Here is a 12031-nt window from a genome sequence, read left to right as displayed (position 1 = left end):
TGGGTGCAGGCTCGGGGGGCGGCGTGCCGGCGGGGCCGGGCGTGCTGGGGGTCCGCCCGCCGGGGGGCGGCCCCGACGCGGGGGCTGAGCCACCGGCGGTGGGTGGTCCACGTCGAGGTGGGCTGGCTTGAGGTGGTCTATGGAGACCCGGTCAGGAGTGCCGCCGATGTCCAAGGTGAAATGTTTCACCCAGGTCTCCAGCACGCGGAAAGGCCCGTCGTACGGGGGCCGCAGTGGTGTCCGGTGGGCGTCGTGCCGGACGAAGACGTACTCCGCGGTGCGAAGCTCCGGGGCGACGTGCGTAGGTGGGTGCCCGTGGTGCGCCGTGGGCACCGGGGCGAACCTCTGGGCGGTCTCCTGCAGCGCGGAGCGCTCCTGCGCCGCGGACCATGATGCCGTGGAGTCGGGGAGGAACTCGCCCGGCACCCGCAGCGGTTGCCCGAAGACCAACTCCACCGCGGATGCACGCAGGTCGTCCTTGGGCGCCGTCCGAAGGCCCAGCAGCACCCAGGGGAGCCTGTCGACCCAGCCGCCGTCGCGGAGGGTCGCCCGGAGCGCGGTCTTCAACGAGCGGTGGAACCGCTCGCACAGGCCGTTAGCCTGGGGGTGGTAGGCCGTGGTGCGGTGCAGCTGGACCCCGAGCCCCCGCGCGACCGCCCCCCAGAGCTCCGAGGTGAACTGGGGGCCGTGGTCGTACGAGATGTCCGAGGGGGCGCCGAACCGGGCGACCCAGGTGGCGATGAACGCCTGCGCGACGTCCGCCGCCATCGTTGACGCCAAAGGCACGGCCTCCGGCCACCGGGTGGTGCGGTCCATCATGGTCAAGACGTGGGTGAAACCCCGCGAGGGGGGCAGAGGTCCCACCAGGTCCACGTGAACGTGGTCAAACCGACGTTCCGGCACCGCAAACGGGGCCAATGGGGCCTGGGTGTGTCGGTGCACCTTCGCGCGCTGGCACGCGAGGCACGTCCTGGCCCAGCCGCGGACGGCCTTCCGGAGGCCATGCCAGACAAACTTGGTGGCGATCAACCTCTGGGAGGCCCTCGTGCCCGGGTGGGACAGGCCGTGGATGGAGTCAAAAATCCGGCGCTGCCAGCCCGCGGGCATGATGGGACGAGGCCGCCCGAGGGAGACGTCGCACCAGAGGGCCGTGCCCGTGCCATTGAACGGCACCTCGGTGATGCGGAGGCCCGTAACGGCGGTCCGCAAGGCCTGGACGTCGGGGTTGGCGGCCTGGTCCACCGACATCCGGGCATAGTCGATGCCGAGGTGGACCTCGTGGGCAACGGACCAGGAAAGGCAATCCGCCACCGGGTTGTCCTTCCCCGTGACGTGCCGGATGTCCGTCGTGTATTCGGACACGGCCGAGAGGTGACGCTGCTGCCGGGCCGACCACGGCTCGGCGACCTTGCCCATCGCGAACACCAGTGGCTTGTGGTCGACGAAGGCCATGAACGCACGGCCCTCGAGCAGATGGCGGAAGTGCCTGACCGCCAGGTGGAGCCCGAGCAACTCGCGGTCGAAGGTACTGTACCGGCGTTCGGGCGGGTGAAGCTGCCGGCTGAAGAACGCCAGCGGTTGCCAAGCTCCACGCACCCATTGCTCGTGCACAGCGCCCACCGCGTAGTCCTAGGCGTCGGTGGTGAGGGCGATTGGTGCATCGGGCGCCGGGTGCGCGAGCATGGTGGCGTTAGCCAAGGCGATCTTCGCGCCCACGAACGCCGCGTCCATCTGCTCGGTCCAGGTGACGTCACCTTTGCCCGGCTTCCCTTGGAGGGCCTCGTACAAGGGGCACAGGAGCTGGGCGATGCGGGGCAGGAAACGGTGGTAAAAGTTTACCATGCCCAGGAACTCCTGGAGCCCCCTGATCGTGCGGGGGCGCGGAAACCCCTTCACCGCCTCCACCTTGGCGGGTAGGGGGACGGCCCCATGTCTGGTGACGCGGTGCCCCAAAAAGTCGATTTCGGCGACACCGAACCGGCACTTGGCGGGGTTCACGATCAGGCCGTGCTGGCCCAGACGTTTGAAGAGCGTGCGGAGATGGTGTAGGTGCTCTTCGCGGGACGCGCTTGCGACGAGGATGTCATCCAGATAGACGTAGACAAAATCCAAGTCGCGCAAGACGCTGTCCATGAGGAGCTGGAACGCCTGAGCCGCATTCTTCAAACCGAAGGGCATCCGAAGAAATTCGAAAAGACGGAACGGCGTGATGACGGCCGTCTTCGGGATGTCCTCCGGCCTGACGGGGACCTGGTGGTAACCACGTATGAGGTCCACCTTCGAGAAGAAGGACATATTCGCCAAGCGGGCGGAAAAGTCCTGAATATGGGGGACGGGGTAGCGGTCGGGGGTTGTGGCGTCGTTGAGACGGCGGTAGTCCCCGCAAGGTCGCCATCCCCTGCCGGGCTTGGGCACGATGTGGAGCGGTGACGCCCAAGCGCTCTTGGAGCGCCGCACGATGCCGAGCCGCTCCAGCGTTGCAAACTCCGCTTTAGCTACCGCGAGCTTCGTCGGCTCGAGGCGGCGTGTCTGGGCGTAGACCGGTGGCCCGGCGGTGGGGATGTGATGTTCCACCCCGTGCTTGACGGTCCCCGCCGAGAAGGTGGGCCTCGTGAGGGCCGGGAAACCCGGGAGGAGGCGGGTGAATTCGTTCGCTGCCGGAAGCGTGCAGATGAACCTGGCCGGAACCGAACCACTCAGCAAGCCGCTCGGCGAGCCGCTCGATGAGCCGCTCCGTGAGCTGCTCAACGAGGCGGGCAGCGCGCAAGCGAGCGAGCTGAACGTCTCAGCCTGGACAAGCCTTCTGTGCTTGACGTCGACCAACAGGCCATTGGCACAGAGGAAGGCCGTGCCGAGCAGTGCCATAGGCACGTCGGCAGTGACGAACGACCACCGGAAAACCTGCCCTCCGAACCGCAGAGAAAGGCAGTGTTTTCCGTATGTGCGAATGGGCGTACCGTTGGCAGCAAGCAGCGCGGGGCCCCGGCCCACGGACTGCTTGTCTGACGTACCGGCAGGAACGACACTCACCTGTGCTCCCGTGTCACACAGGTAACGGCGCCCGGATAAGGTGTCCGTTATGTACAGGAGGCTGTTTAATCAGCCGGCGCTCAGTGCCACTACCGAGGGCCGGTCCGGGCGTTTCCCGACCTGCCGACTGAGCACGGCGGGCGACATTGCCGAGCCTCGTGGCCGAACCTAGCGTGGAAATGGCACCAGGTTTGCGGCGAAGCCGGAGGCCGCGGTTCCCGTGGTGGTGGTGGGCGGGCCGTGGCGGCCGCCACGAGGCACCCCTCGGAGCAGGGGTGGGCACCCGCAGGAGGTTCAGCGGCTACGCGGTGCGTCGCGTAGTAGGGGTGGGCACCCGCAGCTGTTTCGGGCTCGGGAGCCGCTACAGCCGCACCGAAACTCGCCTGCGTGTCCAAAGCCGCGTAGAACTTGTCGGCCTCGGCCGCGATTGCCGGGGTTCCGTTGTCGCGGAACCGGCCCACGCGAGGTGGACTCGTGCCGGCAGCTGGCTTCGAAATAACGCCCGGAATAGAGCGTTCGGGGTTTTGTCGCCCATGAGCGACAGCCTATGGTCCATTCGGACCGACGGTCGCGTGTCACCGAGCTCGGGGAGGTCCAAGAGGCGATCGGCCCGTGCGTACACCGTGAGGCCGAACGTGGCGAGGAGGAGACGCTTGATCGCCTCGTACCTGTCGTCGGCCAGTGGGTTCCTCAGGACCGACATGACGTGGGCGGCCGCGCCGGCCCCGAGGGAGGCGACCACGTGGCAGTAGCATGTCTCGTCCGCCGTGATGCGTCGAAGCCTGAACTGGGCTTCGGCCTGCAGGAACCAGATCTCCGCCTGAGCTTCCCAGAACTCGGGGAGCTTTATCGCTACCAAGTTGGTTGCCATGGCTGTGGTGGGTTCGGGTGGTCAGTGACGGCTGACCAGAATGTCGGAGGTCACCAATGAAGCGCGGTGTTATGCGCGCTGCTTGTAAGCAAGGAGGAAGCGGACAACGCGGTAAGTTGTAAGAGTCTTTATTCGAGAGCTCCACTGCAACACTGGAGCGTTCCGGGCTGCGCGCCCGGTGTATATCCCGCGGCCACGCCTACCCCTCCGGCGTGGCCGCCGCCCACTTGGTGCGCGGAATGATGCCCTCGCGCCAGTGAGCTTTCCTGTCCGCCACAGCATATAGAATAATCCATAATTATTAATATTTAATTTCTTGACTGAGCAGTATTGACTGCTCGCTCGACCCTATTATCTGATAAGACAAGACAGAGAATAAATTTTTTCCCTTGCCTGGCTTCCAATTTGAAGAGATGCTTCTGGAGTGAACATCACCGATTGACTGTCATCTTGAATTAGAGAAATTATTCAGCCTACCTGCATTTTCATATTTAGAAAATATCAAATCGGTCGAAATATCTGGTTCTGTAATTGGCTAAACTGGCTGAGTTTTTGTGTTGTTATCTGGTCCTGTATGCTGCATGATCCGATCCTCAAATCTGAATCCAGATTTCGATTATATGCTTCATAACTTGTTGGTGAGACAAGATCACGTTTTCAAGACAAGGCACGTTTGAATTGGCGGAAACAAAATGGCGTAAGAACGCAGGGATGTGAGAGGGCCGACCAAGATGGCGCGCCACCATTTTGGTAAGGCTTATTTTCTTTTTGGGGGATTAGCACCCTATTAATCATCTTCAAAAGGGGTGGTTTAACACACTCAAACACCCTATTTTCATTTGTGCACGCCCTTGGAGGTCGATAAGTATGCATGCAAAGTTGGGAGCAACTAGGTTTCATGGTTTTGGAGTTATGGAGGAGACACACACACACGACACACACACGTCATAACGGCGGTGCGGCTGCTGACTCTCGACCCTCCGCCATTTTGATTTATATGCCGTTCATGCCGAACATATCGTCGAACCTGTCATATGTCACAATCGCCATGCTCTATGTACTAGTACCTGACTGCAAAGCCGCAATGAGCCGGCGAAGCCAAAGCCTCTTGCCACTATTTTACCCATCACGATGGCATCAGTGGGTTAGGTAGTTGGTAGTAGGTAGGTGTAGTAGGTACCGTACCTGGTAAGACTTGATAAAAGAGAAGAGCAGACAGTCTTCCCCAATACATACATACAATAAATGTCACAAGAAGCTTAAGGAAGTAACTATACGATGTGCTAGCTTAGGGTTTATTTTAAGAAATTTTAACTGGGCTTAATATACGTTTTCACAGTATGTGTGTAGTATTCTAACTTCAGTCGCTGTCAGGACTGGTTCTCTCCAGGCACTGCGGCTTCCTCCACCAGAAGAAGTTAGCTTGCAGTAAGATCAGTGCCGACAGATCAGACGACAGCGCCGTTTCAACGGCAATGTGTGACTGTCTTTAATCAAACCGTGTCGATGGCGCTGATTGGCTGACCCAAGCTGATCGCTGATTGGTCAGCTCACAAAATTTCGCAAATTCAGACCTAAAATGACACCATTTGCATTCTGGATGAGATTCAAATTGATAAAATTTACTTCTTGATTAATTCGGTGAATTCCGTCTCAACTGCAGATATTTCCGGCCGTGAAAAACTATCCCCTACGGCTGCGAGATTTCTAAAAAATAATTCTTCGTCAATTTTAGAATATTTGACGCCGTTTTCAGCCTCCGAAACACGTAATAACTTTTTTGAAGTATTTTTTCAAATGCTCGAATCTCATTGGTTCTGGTGTTTGGTGACGATTTTCGTTGAAGATAACGAGGTTGGTCTTAAAGTATTTTAATTACAAATTAGAGGTGCATAAGAATGTGAATCAAACAAAGACAGGTGAAACAAACTCCTATTGAACTTTTTCGCGATTTTGTTATGTATACTTCCGCATCCGGAAGATGGCGGCCTCCATTGAGTGATTTGGTTTTTGAAATATTTTTTCAAATGCTCGATTCTCATTGGTTCCGGAGTTTAGTGACGATTTTCGTTTAAGATAACCAGGCCCGTGCGGGCCGAGGTTGGTCTTAAAGTATTTTAATTACAAATTAAAGGTGCATAGGATTGTGAATCAAACAAAGACGGGTGAAACAAACTCCTGTGGAACTTTTTCAAATTTGTTATGCATACTTCCGCATCCGCAAGATGGCGGCCTCAATTGAGCGATTTGGTGTGTCAAAGCTTCGAAATTCTCAAGCCAATGGATCCAGCATAATCTGTTTTTTCAACATAATACGTACGCATTCGTTGACAACACCGGCTTCGCCGGCTATGAAGGTGCAAATATTCCCCATTTTATCCGGACACCGTGACCGCGGGTTTATTTCCGGGTGCTAAGGCAGGGGTAACAATGTTGAACATGATGTTCGATATCAGCATCAAGATTCGGCCACCACACATAGGGGTTAAACCCTTCTCCCCCCTGAGCTTTGAGTCCACGAGGCCGCTCCCCACTTTGCACTCGTGGTGGGCGGATTGCGAAGCAAATCCAGCCGCCAACCCCGTAGCGAGCGTGCGGAAGGGTCTCTGGTCAAATACCCAAGTACCTTCGATACACACGCCGCCCCGAGGCCAGGGGCTGAACCTCACACGAGTCACGCTGGGTTGATATGCCCGAGCAGTTTGCGTGTCATGTGACTCGTGCCGTTAATTATTACTGACCTGATCGAGCGGTTTTATTTCGTGCAATGCGAGGCCAATTGCGAAAAGACGTGAACGGCCAAATGGAAGCAAAGAACACGGGTTTATTATAATTTGTACAATGATCAGAGCAAAGAGACACAGGGCAGAAACTTAACCGTCCTTAACTTAATTCCCCAGACAAGGGCCCTCTCACTCACACGGGGAAAAGGATGAAGAGGAGGATGCGCTCACAGCGCGGCCGCTCCGTGCAGTTCGCCCGGACGGCTCGTTGGGCATTCCCCCTTGTGATGTTCGTAGCCGGGACGTCGGCCTCGGTCATGCCCACAAGGGAATCCGCCCAGCGTGTCCCGAATTTAATGAGGCAAATGCGCACGTGCAGGGAGCCCAAGCAGGGAGAGCGTTGGAATATATGGCCCCGGGAGAGATCGTCCTGCGAGAGCGCTTATAACAGGGGCAGCTGAGAGCAGGGGCAGAATGCTGACTACAGAGAGAGCGATGAGAGCTGCTTGAGTCTGGGGGCAGAGAGAGCGATCTGGGCACACAGAGACGTCGACCACCGAGAGCAGAGAGAGCGAGTTCGTGGGCCCGGGGCCAGGTTTTATAGCCCCCCACAGAGTCCCACCAGAATATTCCAAGCACCTCCCCTGGACGCTGTTGCTGGCCACTCCCCTTCAGCTCCCATTGGCTGCCGTTGTTCGCCACTCCCCTTTAGCTCCTCCCTCGGGCCTCCTCGACTTGTCCTGGACCTAGCATGTGGCATTCCAGGCCCAATGAGGCCTACCCTTATTTACCTGCATCAACGCATACTAACACGGGGAAGGAGACTATACTTAACATTGAATAAGAAATAACTGAACTAAGCGAGGCTACATGTTGTGGTGCAACTGACTAAAAGGGGGGTTTGCCTTTATTCTCAAAACCGCAACAATATATATATATATATATATATATATATATATATATATATATATATATATATATATATATATATATAATATATATATATATATATAATATATATATATAGTGCAGCGGCATAGCAAACCAATTGTGCATTTTGTGATGGAAGCACCAAATTTGGCAGAATGATAGAATATTATATGGAGAACATTTTCAGATATGGAACCACTTTGGAATTCACCCCAATGTGGCCGCCATATTGGATTTCAAAATGGCGGCTTAAAAATCTTTAATTACAAATATTTCTGGTTCTATACCAGCTACAGCCTTGATTTTAGTGTCTGGATGTACAAACTTGAGGTCAAGGAATTGAATGGTTCTACTTAGAAGTTGATTTACTGACGCCATATTGGATTTCAAGATGGCGGAAATTGATTTACTGACGCCATATTGGATTCCAAGATGGCGGCTTCCGAAAATCTGCTGACCGATATCTCTGGTTCTATGCCAGCTAGATACTTGATTCTGGTGTCTAGATGTACATTTCTGAGGTCAATGAATTGAATGGTTGTATTGAAATATGTTTTAATGCACATAAGCAACTGATAATCCCATATTACGTACATTGTATACACACGTTCAGCAAGAGAACTAGCGAGCGTATTGCATCAAGTCATGCCAAGTGTCACAGTTCCAACTCAATGTGAGCAGTCACCATCACAGGCACACAGTGCTGTGCATTTCAGAGCCGCTTTCTTGCACTTGCATCTCCCACTGCAACCGTTTTCGCACCCACAACAGATGAGTTCATAGCAGGATTTGGCAGCTTCTGGTAGTGTTGTCCACAGAGGATCGAACTGTCCGTCATTGTCCACCCACCCCCAGTCGCATGGTGATGGGAGATAGCAGTGTGGGACAAGAGACTGTCCCCAACAATGTCCACCCTGGTAAGTTGCTCTCTTCACGTGTTGTACTAGGGCGGCCTGTGTTGGAGGTATTGCTTCAATGGATCGAGATTTCTTTGCAAAGAGTTTCTTTCTTGCCAGATTCACCTCAGAACATGTGCATGTGCGGTCGTACAGAAGCACTACGTATCTCTCCAGGGTTGCCAGTGTATCCTCAGAGATCTCACTTGGTGCAGATGCCAGGTCCAGGAATGCATTGGTCACTTCTGGAAAAGTTTCCCATACTGCCCATGCTGTTTTCTTGCCACGACCTGCAAAGCTCGAGACGGTATCACACCCTGTGATTGCATGGAAGATTGGCAGTGCCTTGGCTTTGTCTGGTCCCAGGGTAGCAGACAGCTCGTGTGCTGCTATGTAGCGGAAGTTCTTTCCGGTTCCAAACGCTAACCAGAGTTCGTCCACTACCTCATTAAGCTCCTGGGCCATCCACACAGCGAGAACCACCACATCTGTGTCCACGGTGCGGATGAGTACTCTGCGGTGTCCAGATTTCATAGCAGCTGCTGCGTGGAGCATCATGCGCGTGTCTGCTTCCTCGTGATTGCACGGGGCCAAAGCGGCTGTGTCTGCACATGGTGGTACAGCAATGACCTGTTGGTGTAAGCATGAACAATACCGTGATGTAAATTAAATGTGAATTCCTTTGGTGTAGGTGGTCACGAATAAAACCTGACATGAATCTGCATAACATTTATTAATTTATTTCAGTACATTATTTCAAGTACATAAATACAGGGCAATTTTTATTATTATTATTATTATTATTATTATTATTATTGTTATTTACTTGGCATCAAACACATGAAATCATACAATATGACATTGCACATATAACAGCAGCCTGTTCGTGTACACTCCCCCAAGATGCCAGGAAAGAAAAAAGCAATTCAAGAACACTATGGCCAATAGGCCTTTCTTAACAATTTGAGGGAGTGTACCGTGGACAGCTAAAGATTATATATACAATACAAAATATTCTTCCGAATAGATAATACAAATCGGGATTATATAATCAAAATTAAATTATATGAAAAGAATACACATATGTGGGTAAGAATTTACTCTACAACAGCATAAATCAATAATACATTGTATAATATGTACTGAAACCACAGAAGATTGTACACACACTCTCAAACACACAAGCAGGCACGCACCCACTCTCACCACCCAGACACATACACACACTTTCACTAACACACACTAACATACATCATGCACATTACCTGTTCACCGTCAGTAGCAATCAGCTGTTTGTTTGGCACATCGATGGACTCCGTGACCTGCTTAGACAGAAAGCTGAAGAGTTCCTCCTTGTTCTCGTCGACACGGAGGAAACTGTGCCAGTTGCCTGGTAGGAGGGCAGAGCCAGTGACACGTCTGCGTATTCCCTTGCCTCTGTTGGTCCTTGCAGTTGCCTTCAGGCTGCCTGACTTTGCATAGCGGTCCCACACTAGATCGAGACGAGATCGATGTTGAAGCTGTGACATAATGTATGGAACGAATACTTTTGTGGCATAGTCAAGAAATGTTTTGGTCTGGCCTGGGCTCAGCATTTTAACTATTACAGCTCCATCGAGGATCACAGAAGATACTTGTGGTGGGTCCGACTTTGTTTCGACAAGCTGTTCTAAGGGCTGCAACAAGTCAGCTTTGGAACCAAAGCGGAGCTGTCCATTTTGCGAGAGTGCTGGCGGATGTGCGCTGTTCTCATGTTTGAAGAACTGCTCGAGACCCCCATCTCTGGTTTGGCATGCGATGTATAGTCTGGAGAAGAGCTCTGAATCACTCTTTGCAGAGGCTACTTGTTGTTTGCTCTTCTGGGCAGCTTTGACCTTGATGGATGAAAACAACGGGAGTTTGTTGCGTTTGATGACATCATTGAGTGGCTTGGATCTGTCTGCCAGACGTTCCTTCTCAAATGAATGGAACTGATCTCTCCCAATCTGTAAAGCTGTACGCACAGTATCTACAACAGCTGGGCCCAAGATCTCCAGTGTGCCCAGGACCAGCAAATCTGTGCTTTCTTCTTCAAAGGGGCTGCCCATCTCTTCGATGACTGTTGTCAGTGCACGGACATCTTGGACGAACTTCTTCTGCACACTGTCGGTTTGCTCATGGTGGTGGGTGTGCTCTCCCCTTTGGCGCAGTTGCTGTGAGGTCTCAAATTCTGTGATGACCCGAGCAACTTCGGGGCCAGCCACCATCCACCGTCGAAGGGCACTTGGATTTTCAGTTAGGCCCACTGCCCCGCCATCGCCTTTGACCATGGCATTGTTTTGTTCATGAGCCTGGTCTAGGGAGATGGCGGAGAAAGCATGCCTAGTCTTCTTGGATGTGAAGTGCCCCGCATGGAACTTGGCAGCAACATCTGGGTGTTTCTCTGCAATGCCAACCATGTCCCTGATGTGGACTGGTAACCAGCGAGCATAGTGGATATGGCCCAATGCAGCGAACCATGCAGCTAGCTCTGGTAGGGTGTCCATGTACAGCGTGAAGTTGGACTCTCTCAGTGAACGTATGTAGAGGAGTATACAGAGCTCCAGGTTAAGTACAGTGGCCCAGTACTGAAACTGTGGACATGCCGCTGCTCTCTGGTCACACCATGCCTCGAACTCCAATGGTTCCTCATCTCTTGCAGTTGCTCTTTCGTTGTATATGTCATATGCACGATGCTGCAGTATGTGTAGGGCAGCAACAGTTACTTGGTGGGCGCGTCTTGTACGGCTGACGTGAGCTGCACGCAAGAAGGAGTCTGCTGTGCCAGCTGTTGCTATCTCTGCCTGAACCAATGCCTGTGTCCAACCGCTGTCTTGCAGCCAGTCTCCTGCTGTCTTCAAAGCTGCCATCTCTGTGTGTAGACCACCCAGCATGACCACAAAGAGATCTTCACCATGTGTGTCTGGCCAGTTCCATTGCACCTGCTTGGCGATCGCATAAAGTGGTTGGTCCAGTGTGACGACGGGTATCTGTCCAGGGTTTAGCTCATTGATCGCTGCTTTCACGACATCCATGGCATGGCGGATCATTGCCACTGAGTGGGCTTGGTCATGGAAGAGGGGAAGCAAGGCAGTGGGTGTGACTGTGATACTAGTATCCTTGGCCGATTGGTTCTCTGCGTGATGTGCAGCCCAAGAAATGTTTCCTGGATTCTGTGTGTCACCACTGTCACATGCATCCTTCACAGTCTGGAGCCACCTCTTCTCTTTATCCAGTTCAGCTTGTGCAGGATTCCTCTGCAGCGACGCCTGGGTTCCAGCTGGTACAGGGTGGCTTTTGGCAAGTGAACTAACTGGTTGTACATCTGTGTAATACCGTGGAAGGTCCTCCACAGTCTTGACATTTGAGACACCCCCGATGATGACAATACCTCGGTCTGTGCCTTGATTGTCATAGTCTGGATGTTGTATCAATGAAATACCAGTTCCGTGGAAGGAGTCGTGTGCTGTCGTGGAACTGGGATTGTGGTCTATATTATCCACAGCTGATGTGGTGAACACTCCACCGCGGAGCTTTGGGGGACAGACCACCTTCTCCGCCCG

This window comes from Myxine glutinosa, chromosome 14 (assembly GCF_964187855.1).
Source record: "Myxine glutinosa chromosome 14, kmMyxGlut1.1, whole genome shotgun sequence".
Lineage (NCBI taxonomy): Eukaryota > Metazoa > Chordata > Myxini > Myxiniformes > Myxinidae > Myxine > Myxine glutinosa.
Note: the sequence above shows the minus strand (reverse complement) of the source record.